Source organism: Lolium rigidum, chromosome 3, assembly GCF_022539505.1.
Source record: "Lolium rigidum isolate FL_2022 chromosome 3, APGP_CSIRO_Lrig_0.1, whole genome shotgun sequence".
NCBI lineage: Eukaryota > Viridiplantae > Streptophyta > Magnoliopsida > Poales > Poaceae > Lolium > Lolium rigidum.
Window position 1 is genome coordinate 65,431,248 of NC_061510.1, and position 18,213 is coordinate 65,449,460.

The following is an 18,213-nucleotide window of genomic DNA, read 5'->3' on the forward strand; positions in this document are numbered from 1 at the left end:
CTCGGCTAATCTTGTGTCTCATCGCGGCGTCTTGTAGCTTCAACTGTGGGAGGGGCGCGCCCCGTGGAGATTGTCGTGATGATCGCTGCCTTGATCACCGCGATGACAGACGCGATGAGCGGCCCTATACTCAAGGCAGAGGAGGCAATCGTTCTCAAGGAGGTCGTCGTGGTTGTGGCCTACGTCGCAACACCCCATGGGTGGACGTGACGTGCCAAATATGAACCAAAGAAGGTCACCCCGCCACTGATTGTTGGCGCCATATTGATGAAGATTACGACACCTACGAAGAAAAGGGAGTCAATGCAGCCTCCTATGGCGCCATATTGATGAAGATTACGACACCTTTGAAGAAAAGGAAGTCAATGCAGCCTCCCTATGGTCTTGATACCAACTGGTACGGGGAGGTGCTACACACCATATTACTAGTGAATTCAATAACCTCTATGTGCGTGACAACTATAAGGGCTACGACAAGGTCAACATCGCCAATGGGAAAGGTATGGATATTACTCATGTTGGTCAGTCAATAATTCATCACCCTGTTCGGAATTCCCATCTTCGTTATTCATGTCGCTAATGCTTCCAAGAATCTACTCTCTAGTCATCGGTTTACATATGATAATAGGGTGTTCACCGAATATCATCCCTTCTATTTTTTGATTAAGGATCGGGTCACATGGAGAATTCTTAATAGGGGGATGCGTTGGCGGGCTATATCCTCTCATGTCATCCTTGATATCGTCCTCCTATTTTCAGAAGCATGCCTTTGTCGCTGCCAAGCCCTCTAAAGAAAAGTGGCATATATAGTCATCTTGGTCATCCATTGTCTACCATTGTTAGTCAAATAATAAACTTCTCTACATTAGGTATTCTACCATAGATCTAATTTCCGATTCATGTCAGCGAGCTAAGAATCATCAGCTTCCATATCCCGTTGATGGCTCCCAAGTGCTGGAGATCAATTGTAGTACTTTTAAATAAAAAAAGGTTGTCAAATCTACGAGGATATGAAGGTATTGGTTAGCGAATTTGACAAGCAAACAATAATAATAAAGCAGTAGTTTTGGTGTTTTGTGCGTATAGTTTGCAAGAAAGTAAAATGCAGAAAGTAAAATGTAGAAAGTAAATTACAGCATGTAAATGCTCTCAATGAGAGAAAGTCCAATCCTCTATGCAGCAAAAGTACAAGCTCAAGTGTGTGCGTGCTTATATGAGACAAATGTTCCCAAGGGCAGCATGGATTTACTAGCATCAGAGTTCTACACAACATGGTAAATATTTTTTCAAGTTTCATTCAATTAGGGGCGGAGCCTAAATTAAGTGCAGCCATAGATATGAGCAAGTGCATACCTTACGATGGGTCCTAGAGCCATTTTCATGAGCAAGTATAAGAATCATTAAGACATAAATGTTCCACCATAGCAATAAGATCATTGGTCTCCGAAATAAATCCCTCTAATGCAATTCATAGTATTGGAAAACAGTTTCTGTCAGTCCATCCCTTCCAACACACATTTTTTACATTAAAGTGAAGCCCTATGAGCCCATATAGGTGAAGTAATATGCACTTAAAGTTCGCATAAAACCATCATAGAACAACATAAAAGATAGAAAACTTGACCAAATACTCATTGCACATCATATAACATTATAGCTAGATCATCTTATGCCCTCATGAACATGGGAAACTACTCACAAGTGTCAAACATGATATGGACAAGAGGCACAATGATTACAACACAATCTAAATATATAATCTCTCCACCAAATAAAGATAAAGTACCAATCACAGACATGCAACTAGCCTCAAAACGATATCCGGGGCTCAATTCAACACAAACTATGAGGGGGATGAAGTTGATATCGTAGATGGAGATGGTGGTGATGATGGCGCTAATGGATATGTTGATGAAGATGCCTCCCCCCAAGCCAAGGAGGAGTGGTGATGTCGATGGCGTCGATTTCCCCTTCACCGGATGTACCGGTGCGGCAGGATCTACCCTCTCCCGCGTAGGAGAGGACCTTCTCCGCCGCCGCCGTCTCAACAAATCTCGGGAAAAATATGGGTTAGGTTTTTGGGTGAAACGGAAGCTTTGGTATAAAAGGGGACCCGAGAATATGCACGAGAGCAAACGAGCCAGGGTGGCACGCCCTACATGTCTGGGCGCGCCACATGGTGTCGTTTGACCCTCGTGATCTCCCTCGCGTCCTTCTTTCACTCATAGTCCTTCTCCGGGTGAAAAACTAATCAAGTAATTTTCCCTCGATTTTTAGGTATCCAGAAGGTCCCTGAAACAATAAAAAAATAAAAAAGTAGGTTTTCTGCCTCCGAGAAATTAAATACCATGGAAGGGGGCTTTGTAGGAATGTCCCGGAAATCAACTAAAAATGCATAAATAATGGTGTATGATGATATATATCAATAAAAACTAAACATATATGTAGCAATAATGATGATGAAAATACACGTATCACATGCCAGTTAGTTTTTTCTTATGTATGGGGTCATGCTACCACCTCTCTTGGTCGCAATGCCTATTATGTAAGTTTTATTGATGTTTATAGAAAATTTACATGGATTTACCTTCTGAAGAAAAAGTATGATGTGTTGAATGCTTTTATAAACTTTCAAAAACTAGTTGAGCGCAAATTTGACCCGAAAATCCTCACTGTTTCGTCAGATTGGGAAGGCGAGTATGTCAAACTTAACAGTTTTTTTTTCCAAATACAAGACATTGCTCACCATGTCTCATGTCCTCGTGCACATCAACAAAATAGTTCCGCCGAGCGTAAGCATTGCCACATAGTTGAGGTAGGACTAGTTCTTCTTGCCAATGCTCATATGCCTCTTCAATTTTCGGGCGAGGCTTTTCTAACCGCCACCTATCTTATTAACATGATACCTAATCGAACCATCAATAATGACACCCCTATACATCGCCTTTTACACACCAAACCAGATTACTCTTATTTGCATGTTTTTGGTTGCGCGTGTTGGTCTAATCTTCGCCCATACAAATAAACGCAAGTTAGCCTTTCACTCTACCCAGTGTGTTTTTCTAGGCTATAGTCCTCGTCACAAGGGGGTCAAGTACGTGCCTTGATGTGCCTTCCGGGCATGTCTATATTCCAGTGATGTCGTGTTTGACGAGGCCATGTTTCCCTTCAAATCACTTCATCTCAACGTCGGCACTACCCTTTTGCTTTCACCTACGTTGCTTAATTCGGAACAAAGGTGAATTTGTTGATGATTTACACATGTCTAGTGTCCCTACTAATCATGCATCTAGTCCTGCTTGTATTGTTCCACAGGGTTTCTCGCGAAGAATCATGCAAATTGGTGAAGATACTACTCAAAACAGCGGACATAATACTACAAATTCCTTTCTAGAAAATAACGACAACGTTGGACACGAAGTTGATTGTCCGGCGCAATCCTCATCAGGATCGAGCGCTAGATCCGCCTCTTCCCGCCCATCGCGGTCCTCAGCTAGCACTCCTGCCACTGACACTACGATGGCACAACAAGGCACAACGCACGAACTCCGAGCACCACACGCACATAGTTGCCTTCTGTCGGGACCACGGAGGGATTTTATACACCGATACTATCCACTACACATGCAGATGGCCACGCTGCAGCCCACAAGATCCTCTGCGATATCTCCATCTGATTCCATAGAATCGGATGACACGAAATATTATGCACATGTCAGCGACAGTGTGACGGGATCAGTTGTGGTGCCTCCTTCCGTGGTCCCTCATGTGCAAGATTCTGCCAAGCCAATCACATGTGCATCCTAAGGTATTGTTAAACCCACAGAGTACACAGATGGCACTGTTCGCTGGTGATTGTCAGCTTCAAGAGAGGAACCTACTAATCTCATTGATGCACTTGCTAAAACAAATTGGAGAGAGGCTATGGATGCAGAATATGGCGCTCATATGAAGAATAAAAGCTAGAGATTGGTTCCACCACGACATGGTACTAATGTCGTCGATTGTCGTTCGATTTATAAGGTAAAAATGAAGTCAGACGACTCTATTGATATGGACAAAGCTCGGTTAGCAGTCAAAGGTTATAAGAAACGTTATGGTATTGACTATGAGGATACCTTCAGTCCAGTGGTAAAGATTGCCACTATTCGACTTGTTTTGTCAGTTATTATTTCCAGGGATGGAGTTTGTGACAGTTAGATGTTAAGAACGCATTTTCTACATGGTGTTCTCGAAAAGGGGATCTACATGAAACAACCACTAGGATATGAAGACAATAACATGCCAAATTATATTTTCAGACTTGACAAAGCATTGTATGGACTGAAAGAAGCACCTCGAGCGTGGTATTCTCGACTGAGCTCTAAGTATTTTTCGTTTGGTTTTGTTGCTTCCAAGTCCGATACTTCCTTGTTTATCTATCACAAGTCATCTATGACCATCTTTATTCTTATCTATGTTGATGATATAATGGTGGTCGGCTCTTCTCAGGGTGCAACTACTGCACCATTGAAGGAATTGAGTAAGGAGTTTGCATTGAATGATCTTGGTGATCTTCACTATTTTCTGTGTATGAAAGTTCAGAAGATTAATGATGGATCGATGGTAGTAAGCCAAAGAAAGTACGCTCAAGATTAATGATGGATTGATGGTAGTAAGCCAAACAAAGTATGCTCAAGATGTACTTACACGAGGTGGTATGTCATACTGTAAAGGCTCTCCTACACCCCTACTATCCTCTGAAAAGATCACAACACATGAAGGCGAGTTTCTAGGTCCTAAGAATAGTACCAAGTACATAAGCATGGTAGGAGCCTTGCAGTATCTTATTCTTACAAGACCTGATATTGCTTATACAGTTAATAAACTATATCAGTATTTGCATACTCTCACAACTTTGCATTGGACAACTGCCAAGCGCATTACGAGGTATGTTAAGCATACCGTTGGTGTAGGGATCACGTTCATGAAGTCTACATCTACATTGATAAGTGCCTTTTCAGATGTCGAGTGGTAGGTTGTGTATATGATCGTCGACCTACTGGAGGGTTTGCAGTCTTCTTTGGTCTTAATCTCATTTCCTGGAGCAATCAACAATTTCTAGATCCACCAAGTAGAGTATAAATCTATAGCAAATGCCACATCAGAGATCATTTGGGTACAATCAGTGCTTGAGGAACTTGGGATAAAGTTGTCCGAGACGCTTTATTTGTGGTGTGATAATTTGGGAGCGACGTATGTGTCAGCAAATCTTGTCTTCCATGCAAGAGCAAAGCACATCAAGATAGAACTGCTTTGTCAGAGAACGAGTGATGAAGAAACAACTAGAAAATCAGATTGTTCCTTCCAAGGATCAAATTACTGATGGGTTTACAAAAACCCCTCTTGTTTATAGTTTTGAAGAGTTCAAGCATAACCTCAACTTAGTTAAGTTGTGATTAAGGGAGGGTGTTTGACATACGGTATTAGGTGATTAGTTAGGTCGTGTCCTCCTTAGATAGTAGGTCGAGTCCGACAGAGACTCGATTCCTTTGCAAACTACTGCACCGTGATGTGCTATATATATGTCAAGATTAGGAGCTCGGCCTCATCCGAGTAGACCCAACTAATCGTTTTTACATAGCTAGTTAATCTCAGAAAGTCAAAGAGCAATCGAGGAAGGACGAACCAAGGAAGAAATAAGCAATCGACTTATTTGCAACTTCACCAGAATCTAGCTTAACCGGCGCACCATATATACCATTTAGTTTTGCTTTGAGATCCCTACACACTTAAGTTAGGTAGCTAAAGTTATAAATTTTCGAAATTACTACATAGAGCAAAAAAAATTGTAATTTTTGTGGATGTCACAAATGGTAATATTTATGTTTCAAACTCGGCACATCTATACCAGCAACCATTATGTAGGTGTGTGATTTTATTCATATTTTTCTCGAAACATGGAAATACACTTTAGCACCCTAAAAGAAACCGCATAATTACATGTAGTCCGTCCTCATCTCCTCCCGTTGACTTCCAAGTTGGATCAGCATAAGCCCACTTTGTATATTCCCCCTAGCAACTACTCTACAAGAGGAGGTGCCGGTCAAACATTAAAATTGACGTTTTCCTACATGCATAGCGTCCAGCAACCGGTCAGGGCATTTTTGCTTACATGATTTTGTCAATACACAAAAAACTAGGGATATTGAATAATAAATATACTCCGTACTAATACAGACGGGAACAATCATGTAATTAGCAGACAAGACAGGTGTGGCCTGACAAGACATCGACATGAAAGTTTTTGACTCCTACTATTCTTCAACAATGAACTTAACTTGATGCATAGTTTATTCATTGAAAAAATACCATTTTCTGAAAAACAGCATAGAGAACCAAAACTATGGTTCGGTCTAGTTGGGTTGAGATTTCAATAATTCACCTAACCATCTAACAAAAGGTATCAAGGAACCCTTCAGCAAGTACCAGCTAAGCGAGGAGTTCTCTTGCATTTAGCCCCACCAATTAGAATTAGAGGTTTTTCTACGGAGATAAACTCTGAAGCATCGGGAGAAACTAGGTGAGTTTCTGTGTCACGACACTTGAACATAAGCATAACCATGGAATTTCAGGCCGTGCCCACAAGTACATATAACAAAATTCATAGATTGAGAGGTTTGCTTGCATGGATTTATTATATACAACAACGAGGGAAACAAACTACATATACTAATACCGAGAAGATAAGATAGGTGTGGCGTGGAAAGCTACATCGACATTAGAGTTTTTAACAGACATATCACTTCTTTGATAGAGTATAAAAAGTAAAGTTTGGTCTATGTAACTTCACATTGTGTGTGTTTGCATGTTAACAAGGAAACATGTTGTCACAAAACCAAAATAGATGACGGATGATATATCTACCATATACTCATAAGATCATGCCAATGGTGAAGGTGGCATGCTAGGGGTTGAGGCTGTTGCAGATCCAACACCACAAGACAATGAAGGCTCTCTCGAATTGGTTGATCTGACACTCAAAGACATGGCGCACCGGATATATGAAGACATAATTAAATGATACTTTGAAGCCAACTGAGCCATTACCAATTCCCTAGGTTACTACTTGTTGCACTTGATATGATACCTAATTTGGATTTATTCCAAGCACTAATGGAGATTACCTTGGCCTTCATGGAGGAATGGCTACTATTGATGTTGAATGGGAAGAATGGTTTTTGATTCATGCCACAAATACTTGGTGTTATGTGATAGTTAGGAACTTGCAATCCTAGTTACTATTTTGAGAACCTGTCATTTGTGTTTGCTATCCTAGGAACTTGCTATATTGCAGTATTGCGTATGAGACTCTAATTTATGATGAGAATTATGCATGAGGCTTCTTAGTATGTTGTTGTCATTTGTGACTGAGATTATGCATGCCACTTGTATCTTTTTCATATTCGCAACATGTTATTTGCTTACTATCAAGATTACCGCGATGTTGTGGTTGTGGAGTTCATTTTTCAGGCCATTTTCCATGTTTCTTTTGGAACTTCTATGCTAGCGTGATCATTTTACATAATATTTAATTTCCCTTTGTATTGTTAATAAGTGATATACAAGTATTCAAATATATTCCATGTTGTATGGAGAACATTACTTTTAAACATGTAAGGGTTGTAATGATTGTACTCTCGTACACATGCAATTCAACAAATTTACCGTTGAAACAGAAACATTGATGTCGCTCTTCCCCTTCGGCGGCGTTGTTCCTCGGAGCTCCGCCGTCTTGCGCTCGTTGTCTTCGTGCTCGGTGGTCCTCGGATTCGTCAAGCTCGGTAAGTCCTCGCCGGATCTGGGTAGTTGGCAAATCCGAAGGTTGAAGAAGAAGGTGGACATGGTGGTAAACTTCGCGACGGATTCGATGGCGCTGGGTGTAGGTTCTCTGGGACCGGTGACTGGTGACTTCCCGTCTGTGGAGGGGCTGCTCCGTCAATCCAAGGCGTTAAGTGGAGCAGTGGCAGCGGTGCACCGCCGGCTCGTCCTCGTCGTCGGCAATGTCGGGGTCCAGATGGATCTGGTTGTAATTTTTCATTTTGTTCTGGACCTTTCTGTAAGTTCGAAGTTCTAATATCATCTTACTTCCCCGCAAAAAAAAAAAAACAGAAACATTGACATCCGACCTCAATGTAAGTATCATGTGATGTTGGCATTGGAGCCAAAACAATACAAGCCTTTGATTGTTGAGATCAAAACAACATCCTGGAGGCTTTTACATAGAGATGAACTAACAAGCATCACGGGGAAACCAGGGAGTTTTGATAGCATGACACTTTTGATCAGAAGCAGACTAGGCCTTGCACACAAGTAGACATACAAAAATGCATGAATTGAGAGGTTCCCTTGCATGACTCTATTATTAATACAACAAGGAAAATCAAAGACATAAATATAGTGTAATAAGGCTACAACAATCATGTAGGTGACCGAAAAGACAAGACAGGCAAGGTAACGACATTAGAGTGTTGGGCAGGCAATATCACTTCTTGAACAATCAAATTAAATTGAGGAGTGTCACACGTCTGACGATTTTGTCGAGGGCATCGACGTCGTTGGGGATGTAAACCGGCGTCGGGACAGTCACGGGCGTCGGGACAGTTCCGAACAAGCACTTGGGGTGCAAGTTGATGTTGCAGGGAAGGCACTGGTAGCGCCCATGGCAGCTGGTGCGACAGAGCGTGCATTCGACCGGCGCGCCCACGGCGAGCACGAAGGTGTGCGCCATGTGCATGGGCGACACGGCCGTGGGTGGCAGCTGAGAGCAGATAGGGTGCACGCAGACGTCGCACCCCCAGCAGCTGTAGTTCATGCCCTTGATGGGCTCCTCGCACATGCTGCATGTAACCGAGCCATCCAGGAACCCGGCTCGGTCGAAGGTGAGAAGGTGCTGGCCATGGAAGGCGAAGGTCGAGGCCGGCGGCCGGCGGGCAGGTCGCGCAGAACTCGTGCATGTCGAAGTCGCAGAGGTCGCAGCGGTAGTGGGAGCCTACGCCGAGGCAGCCGCAGCCGTCGCAGCGGAAGCTGCTGCCGGTGTCGCGGAGCACCAAGGGGTGTTTCCTGTGGGCGATGTGGTGTATCTCCCTCGACATTGTGAAGAGGTGTGTTAGGGGAATGGTGTGAGAGGTGGAGTTGAGCTGAGCCAATAAATGCGTGTTATATATAGAGATATCATCCGTGGGCTGGGCAACAGCTCTGGTTCTGGAATTTGTTTTCTAACAGGCGGAACGGGAGACGGGAAGATGAGGCATGGAGGCAAGTCATCACGATCACGGCCCCCTGCAGCGCTCAGCAGGGCAAGGGTGCTTTTCTCTCGTCTCATTCAGTCTGGTTGGACGACGTGTTCCGCACTCGCAGCCCTCTCCAATTCTCCATTAGTTTTGAGCAAGTTCCGTACAGACTGTAATCTACGGTGGTACGGTACACATTATTGATGGAACCACGCACACACGAGGTGGAGCACCATGCCTCCTTTTTTAAGTTGATACCCCACTTGTTTGATTATTTCATAAAGGGCGTGTTTGATAGGCTGCATGCTCCTTGGCTCGCATCGGGTCAGCAATTTTCGGTCCGTTTGGTTGCCTAGGTCGAGCCGTGTTCTTGCACAAACCGCTTCTCAAAGCAGCATCGGGCCAGGCCCTAGAGGAACGCCCGGTTCGGCAGTTTCCAGCGGTGCAGGCAGATCTCTACGCCGGTTGATGCAAAGAGAATCTTCGGCGCACGCGCGAAGACGAGAATAGAGATGGTGGGAGCAGCGGCGCGCATCGGCAAAAAACGAAAAGGGGGACAGGAAGGATTCTGTCACCTCCCGCCGCGCCCCATGGCCTATTTCTACCCCCTCCTCCACTCTCCCCCCAAATTTCAAGCTCCTCCTCCCGTCGGCAAGCAGGTAAGAGGTGCATGCATCTTCGATCGGCGACGGTTGCAGCGGCGGCGGCGAGTACATCTGGGCTGCTTCACCTCCGGCGATGACTGTAAGGCATCCCTTATCCCGGTACCGCGGTAATGTTTAGATCTAGGTTAGGAGTAGTCAGATCTTGTCTAGGGTTTGGTCTTGTAGCAGGAGTTAGTTCGGATTGTGGTGAGCTATCATGATCTTGCTAGGGTTCGACATTTCCGGTTGTTACTTTGTGCCAAATGTGCTCACCTTCCATGATCTTGCAGGGGTTTGTGCTATTCACCGTTGCAATGAACTGCATGTCTGATTTAGGATGATTGTTGGTTTTTATCCTATTCACATGTCTTTGCTTCCAAGTAGATTCACGTTATATGTACTACGATGTGTGTAGGACTCCTTCTATGATGACTTTAGCCAGGCGCTTGTCTGCGTTGGGGACTTTCAGATCCCTTCGCAAGTTCCTGATTCACAACCCGCCTATGACTCTAAGGTGGCAGTCACCCCTCTGCATGTGTCTGACCTGGTGGCTCAGGTAGCGGCAGAGGTCGCGGCTAGGTTGGCCACCACAAAGAAGAACAAGCACCGCAGGGATGCGGAGAGGGCCTTGAAGACCGGGCAGAAAGGGACTGCCACCATGAAATGGCTTCCATTCATGTCCAGCTTCATGTTGAATAAGATGTGCGGCTTGATATAGAGCGGAGTGAGAACTGACAAAGGATTGAAGGAAGTCCATCTGAATGTTGTGGCGAAGGGCCTTTTTGACCATTGTGGTGTCTCCGTGTGCTCCACTTAGGTGTACAACCACCCGAGGAAGTGGAGGCAGAGGTGGTTCACACTAGCAGGCTCTGCTATCTAAGCGAAGCTTAGTGGTGCGAGGATACCAAATGCATCATCCTTGAGGGTGAGCACTACTGCGGGCACGTCGCGGTGAGCACCTCACTAACTCAGTCCACCTCACTAACTCTTTTGATCAGGCACTAGGAGAACTAACATCATATCGTAGCATCACCCAAAGGACGCGGAGTTCCTGAATGTGCCCATTGCCAACTACGACGAGATGCATACCATCTTCTCCTTCGGCCTCACTACCGGAAAGTACGCCATGGGATCCAGTGAGCCCCTAGGCTCGGCTGCAGCAAATCCTGCACCCGAGGATGCTGAAACCCAGGAGTTCGACACGGCCAACCTCAATGCTGAGAAGGCTGACGACGCGCCTGAGAAGGTGACCACCGGCAATAGGAAGAGAGGCGCCTTCGCCGACGACGAGCTGGTGGCCTTCATCAATATGACTGTTGCTGTGAAGGACGTCGCACAGGCCATCAGAGCCCACAGACATGCACCCTGACCTGTACAATGCGGTCATGGACATGCTTGGCTTCACCGAGGATGATCTCATGGCCGCCCTGAGCCACCTCGTCGACCACAAGGCCCAGGGTTCTAGCTCCATCGGCATGATCGAGCCACACCGCGTCCTCTGGCTGAGTAACTACCTTGGTGAAGGACATATGCCCTAGAGGCAATAATAAAGTGGTTATTATTATATATCTTTATGTTTATGATAAATGTTTATATGTCATGCTATAATTGTATTAACCGAAACATTAGTACATGTGTGATATGTAAACAACAAAGAGTCCCTAGTATGCCTCTTAACTAGCTTGTTGATTAATGGATGATTAGTTTCATAATCATGAACATTGGATGTTATTAATAACAAGGTTATATCATTGTTTGAATGATGTAATGGACACACCCAATTAAGCGTAGCATAAGATCACGTCATTAAGTTATTTGCTATAAGCTTTCGATACATAGTTACCTAGTCCTTATGACCATGAGATCATGTAAATCACTTATACCGGAAAGGTACTTTGATTACACCAAACGCCACCGCGTAAATGGGTGGCTATAAAGGTGGGATTAAGTATCCGGAAAGTATGAGTTGAGGCATATGGATCAACGAGTGGGATTTGTCCATCCCGATGACGGATAGATATACTCGGGCCCTCTCGGTGGAATGTCGTCTAATGTCTTGCAAGCATATGAATGAGTTCATAAGAGACCACATACCACGGTACGAGTAAAGAGTACTTGTCGGAGACGAGGTTGAACAAGGTATAGAGTGATACCGATGATCAAACCTCGGACAAGTAAAATATCGCGTGACAAAGGGAATTGGTATCGTATGTGAATGGTTCATTCGATCACTAAAGTCATCGTTGAATATGTGGGAGCCATTATGGATCTCCAGATCCCGCTATTGGTTATTGGTCGGAGTAAGTACTCAACCATGTCCGCATAGTTCGCGAACCGTAGGGTGACACACTTAAAGTTGGATGTTGAAATGGTAGAACTTGAATATGGAATGGAGTTCGAATATTTGTTCGGAGTCCCGGATGAGATCCCGGACATCACGAGGAGTCCCGGAATGGTCCGGAGAATAAGATTCATATATAGGAAGTCATTTTATAAGATTTAAAATGATCCGGAGGTTCTATGGAAGGTTCTAGAAGGTTCTAGAAAAGTCCGGAAGAAACCACTAAGGAAGGCGGAGTCCCGGTGGGACTCCACCTCCCATGGCCGGCCAACCCTAAGGGGGAGGAGTCCCAAGTGGACTCCCCAAGGGGGGCCGGCCACCCCCTCCCAAGGAAGGTGGGAATCCCACCTCTAGTGGGAGTCCTAGCTTGGGTAGGTTTCATGTGTTATGGAAGGTTTTGGTTTGGGGTCTTATTCGAAGACTTGTAGACCAACTCTTGGGTGTTCCACCTATATAATGAGGGCAAAGGGGAGGGGGCCGGCCACCCCAACAACACCAAGGTGGCCGCACCACCTAGATGGCCGGCGCCCCCCTCTCCCAAACCCTAGCGGTCTCTCTCCTTGTTGCGGTCAGAAACCCACCGGCGAGCAACGACGGGCAACACAGGAGAGCCGGGAGCAACTTAGGGCTGCGGCTGGCCCTGGTCCCTCCGAGCGACGGCCCGCAAAGACTCCGGCACGCACGTCCGATGCTCGGTGCAAGGCGTGCCACCTGACCTATACCTGGTCGGGAAGGTGATGGAGATGCCTCGCTTAGTTTCCTGCATGGCATACACGTAAACATTAAATACGAGCCTCGATCGGCTCTCAGGTTGTCCTGTGAATCGGCTCAAAGAGCCGATCCACCCATGATTCGCACGAGGTGTATGAATATATGGTGGCCCTGCTTGATCAAGATAAAGCTAAAACGATCTACGATGATTTAGGGTTTTCACCGCATAATCGGAACATCCTACTCGTGATTGAGCCTCGCGGCCACGCACGGTGATCGTAAGCCGATCCTAGACAAGGCCTAAAAACCAACACGAAGTTGATCCCCGGAACATCCTGTCTAGGGCTAGCAAACTACACCCTACGCGCCGCTGGATCCTTCAACCCTTTGTAAGGCCTAACTATGCGGATATTAAACTAATCCTTGAAGAACAAGGAGCAACCATAACGGATCGGATCTACTAAATAATGATCAGCGGGGTGCCGCCCATACGCCTAAGATAGGCGTAAGGGCGGCTAGATGTCTAAGGGTTGCACGACGATAGCATATGATACGAAGAACAATGCTAACCCTAACACATCTAAGATAACTACGTTGCTCGCCATCAAAAAGGCTTCAGTACGAGCAACGCATGAACAACAAATAAACTTGTACTGCCTAGATCGCAAGATGCGATCTAGGCAGCATGATGCTTATCCGGAAGAAACCCTCGAGACAAGGGAGTTGGCGATGCGCCTAGATTGGTTTGTGGTGAACGTGATTGTTGTTTATTTCATAAACCCTAGATACATATTTATAGTCCGTAGACTTTCTAACATGGGAATAATCCCAACCGTGCACGAGCCAAATTCTAACTAACCGACACGTATCCTACTATATTACAGATACACGGGCAAACTAGCCCAAACTTTGCATATAAGGCCGATTCTCATATATTCTTCCATGTATATTCTTCAAGCCCATCTTGATCGCGGCCCACCTCTTGACTCGGTCAAATTCTGGTGATAACACATGCCCCCCTGGTTTTGGAATTGATAATTCCAAAATCACTCTGCTTTTCTTCGTCGGGTCATGTCGTGGCAGAACCGTTGCAGTATCCTTCATCATGATGCTTTGCCTCTTCCACTTCCGCGTGTCCTGGCAAATTTCCTTTTTTTTGTTGGGCACCACTTCCTCGGAAACTGCTATGGCATTGACTCTCCACTAGGCTCCCCCTGTATTTAACTGTGCCGATTGATTAGCCTTTCCATCCCCTTCCTCTGTTCTAGCTATCGGCACCGAAAAGCCCTCTTTCCCTGTAGCAATGTCTTCCTCGTCCTCCGTCTCCTCCGGCCTCTCCCTCCAATCTTCCTCCTCGAGCGAGCCAGAGTGGAACTTTGATCATGTGCCGAACGGCCCACTCGAAGCACTCGTCGGGTCAGATGGCGACCTGCCTCTGACCGATGGGGAAGACGACCTCAAGTTCCTCATCGAAGGGGAGCTGATGGGCGAAAGCGAAGATGACCTCCACCCCTGGGCGAAACCCACCTCCTCCGACGGGGAGGAGGAAGAAGAAGAAGTAGAGGAAGAAGAGGAAGAGGAGGAGGATGATTCCTCTTCCTCCGTTGGGCATCCGCCGTCAAAGCGATTCCGCGCTTGGGCGGACAGCGAGGACGATGATGATGACGAGGAAGAAAAGGAAGAGGAAGAGGATGATTCCTCCTCCTCCGCTGGGTATCCGCCGGCAAAGCGCTTCCGCGCTTGGGTGGACAGCGAGGATGATGATGATGACGAGGAAGAAGAGGCTCCGGCCGAGGGCTGGTGTAGCAGCGACGAAGCACTCTCCGGAAGCAGCGCCGACGGCAGCGATGCCGACGACGAGGCCAGCGAGGACTAGTAGAGTAGGACTAGTAGCCCCTGAGCAATCGGCTCTTCTTTTGTTTTCCCCTTCTTGAGCAATCGGCTCTTCTTTTGTAAAAATCCCTCTTATTATGAAGAAGAACTTCTCAGTTGATTCTGTCCTTTCACCAAATTTACCGATTGCTAAAATAAGTCAACAAATTACGAGCCGATGGCAGCACACCGGTCCTTGCCATGAAAACACGAGCAGAGCCAACTCTATTGTTTATCCAAATGGTAATCTGTGGCCTGTCCGCAAGGGCAAAACCCAATTCCCCAAAACGCCATTTGAACAGATCCAACCCACGACCATACGAACCTCAGATGTCAATTGCGCAGGTTCGCAACTGCAATGAATCCATGGGCAGCACCATCCAAAGCCCACGCTATGGTTCCCAGCCTGAAGGTGATCCTTAACCGCCCCTTACTGTCCGAACATAGCGCCTTGCTCTATCTTTTCGCAGCAACAGAGACGGTTCTAACTCTGTAAATGATGGCAGCTTCCCTTTCAGCAGCTCTAGTAGTCTTCTACTGCAACAACTCACCGCTTTCGAAGAAGGTTATGATGCAGGGTCAGCCGACGACACTCCAATCGGCTTTTAAAAACAGAGCATCTACCAGGCTAGTTGCCCCCCGAGCCTCAGTCAAGGCGAGAATAGCGGTGAGGATGCACAGATCAAACAAAGGGCTTTGAACCCAGGTAATCTGGTAATCTGAGACAGCCACCATGAAGAGTCAGCCAAACTTGCCCCCATTGATCAGCTTTCTTCCGCTGAAAGCCGATATTGTAGATGAAGTACCAACGGCTTAATGAGCAAAGGGCTGCCTTGTATGCCAAAACTGATACTTCTGACAGTACTGCTGAACTGGCGCAAAGGGTTGGAAGTCCTCGAAGAGAAGGTTCAGGCACCAAAATCGGCTCATTGTTCGCTCCCTCGAGAAAGCAGAAGGACTCACAGCTGAACCGAAAACCGACCTGGTCGAAATCCGTGACTTGAACACGCAGCCGGTAGATCTTGTGTAATTGTACTAGAGTCGATGGCTGTGCATCGGCTTTGTTTCTATGTAAAATTCTTTTTTTTTACTGGCCGATTTTCTATCGGCGGCCCCCAATATTTTACTGCACATGTATCGCACATGTTCATCTGATTAGGTGCCCCCCGAGCCGAATCTGCCAGGTAACTGCAGATATCGGCTCTGTAGTTAGCCAAGGCACTGTATTTGAACGTCGGCTCCGTTAGGACTAATGTTGACTCTCATCAGCCGACGTAAAACCGCTGCCCATCAGATCGATGTTGAATACAAGCAGAATGTGTGGTAAAGATAATTTTGGCCGATTGCTGGAATCGGCCTCCACGTTGATCGAATCGCCCAATGAAGGTTTTGCAATGTTCCTCCATAGATCTTTGGGGCCGATCCCACGGATCGGCCTCGCCACGTTTGCCCATCGGTTCGTTCTTGCTACACGGTCAGGCCGGTGGATAAGACCAGCCTAACCCCATCCTTTGTCACGTCGATGCGCTCGCGATCGTCCAAATTGATGCTCGAGAGTGGCTCTTGGCCTCGTTGTTTCCCAAGAGTTCATGCCAGCCGTTGAAATCTCGGCTGAGTCATCCGCATGGACGACCTCTACTTCATCTCCATCCCACTGTATTACGCATTGGTGCATCGTGGATGGAATGCAACAGTTGGCGTGGATCCAATCTCTTCCTAGCGTAACAGCATAGGTGCTCTTGCTATCGACGATGAAGAACGTCGTAGGGATGCTTTTCCTTCCTACGGTCGGATCCACGTTCGGAACACCTTGTGCGTCAGACGCTTGGCCGTTGAAATCGCTCAATGTCACGTTGGTCTTGATCAGATCCGAGCTAGAGCGTCCCAACCGACGTAGCATAGAGTATGGCATAATGTTGACTGCCGCTTCGGTGTCCACCAGCATCTTGTTGACAGGCTGCCCATTGATATAACCTCGCAAGTACAGGGCCTTCAGATGTCTGTAGCTTCTTTCTCGTGGCTTCTCAAAGATAACTGGCCGTGGGCCGCAGTCAAGTTGTGCCACGGGTGCCTCGTCCAATCCTGGAGCACTAAACTCCGTCGGAATGATGAACACCATGTTTGTGCCAGCCGATGTCTCATCATCGGCTTTCCTTTGCTTGGGGCGCCACTCCATTTTTTGTGGTCGACCCTCTTCATCCAGGGTTCGCTGAATTTTCGCGGCCAGATCAGGTCGCGCCTTCCTTAGCGTGTGCAGGTATAACCTTTCGGCTTCCTCCAAGCCGCGCAGTCGCTGAACCCTACGCTTTTGGGAACGGCTGAGTCCATCAGGACACCACCTTGGCCGGTGGTACCTGTCTTCTTCTTCTCCATCATCGTCTTCCAAATCCTCGAGATCTTCCACCCGAGGGGACTCAGCGTGCTTGTTCCGAGGTGGGAGAGGCCCTAGACGTTTGAACGCGGACACGTTAGCTGCATCCTTCCTCTTCTGTCTACATTCTGGGCAGTTGCCGATTGTAGGCAATCGGCTCATTCACGAGATCCCAGCGAGTGTACCGAAGAAGGGGCAGTCCCAGTGCCTATCCTCGTCACCTTGCTCCCTCGATTTTTCCTTGGCACGGCCCTCGTACTCCTCCTCATCGCGATCATGCCGACGATGTCTCCTGGCGTCCCTAGCCAGATGATCTCTTTCATCATCGTCGTTGGGTCGTCGGCGTTGGTCATATTGACTCACATACTTGTTGAGGAGATGATCAGAGAGAGGTCGCTGATATCTTACATTCTTCACTTCTCCCTCTGTGATGTAGCGCTTGCCATCGTGACGGAGCCGATCGCGTGGAGCGGCCTCCTCTGCGTCCTTGCTACGAGAGCAGCTGCCCTCGTCTCCGTCCTTACCGAGTGGTGTCCAAGTCCTACCATGTTGATGTTGAACGAGAAGCTTGGCTGGCACCCTCCGGGGTAAGTGCACTCCACCATGTTCACGGCGGGGAAGGGGTGGGTGTCGACCTTCATGGCGTGCCGGATTTGAAAATTAGACGTCCTTGTTCTATCGCCATTTGGATCTGGCGACGCCACACCCTGCAGTCGTTGGTGGTATGGGAGAACGAGTTATGCCATTTGCAGTATGGCTTTCCGTTCAGCTCCTGTACCGTGGGGATTTTGAGGCCTTCGGGTAACTTCAACTGCTTCTCCTTGAGTAAGAGGTCGAAGATTTGCTCAGTTTTAGTCACGTCAAAATCAAACCCTCTGGGCGGGCCTAGTGGCTTAACCCATTTGCAGGACACGGGGGTTGCCCCCCGAGTCCATTCAGCCACTGCTGTCAACACCCGGATTTTTAAGTCCAGATGCCTATTATGCCGTACATCGCAATCCC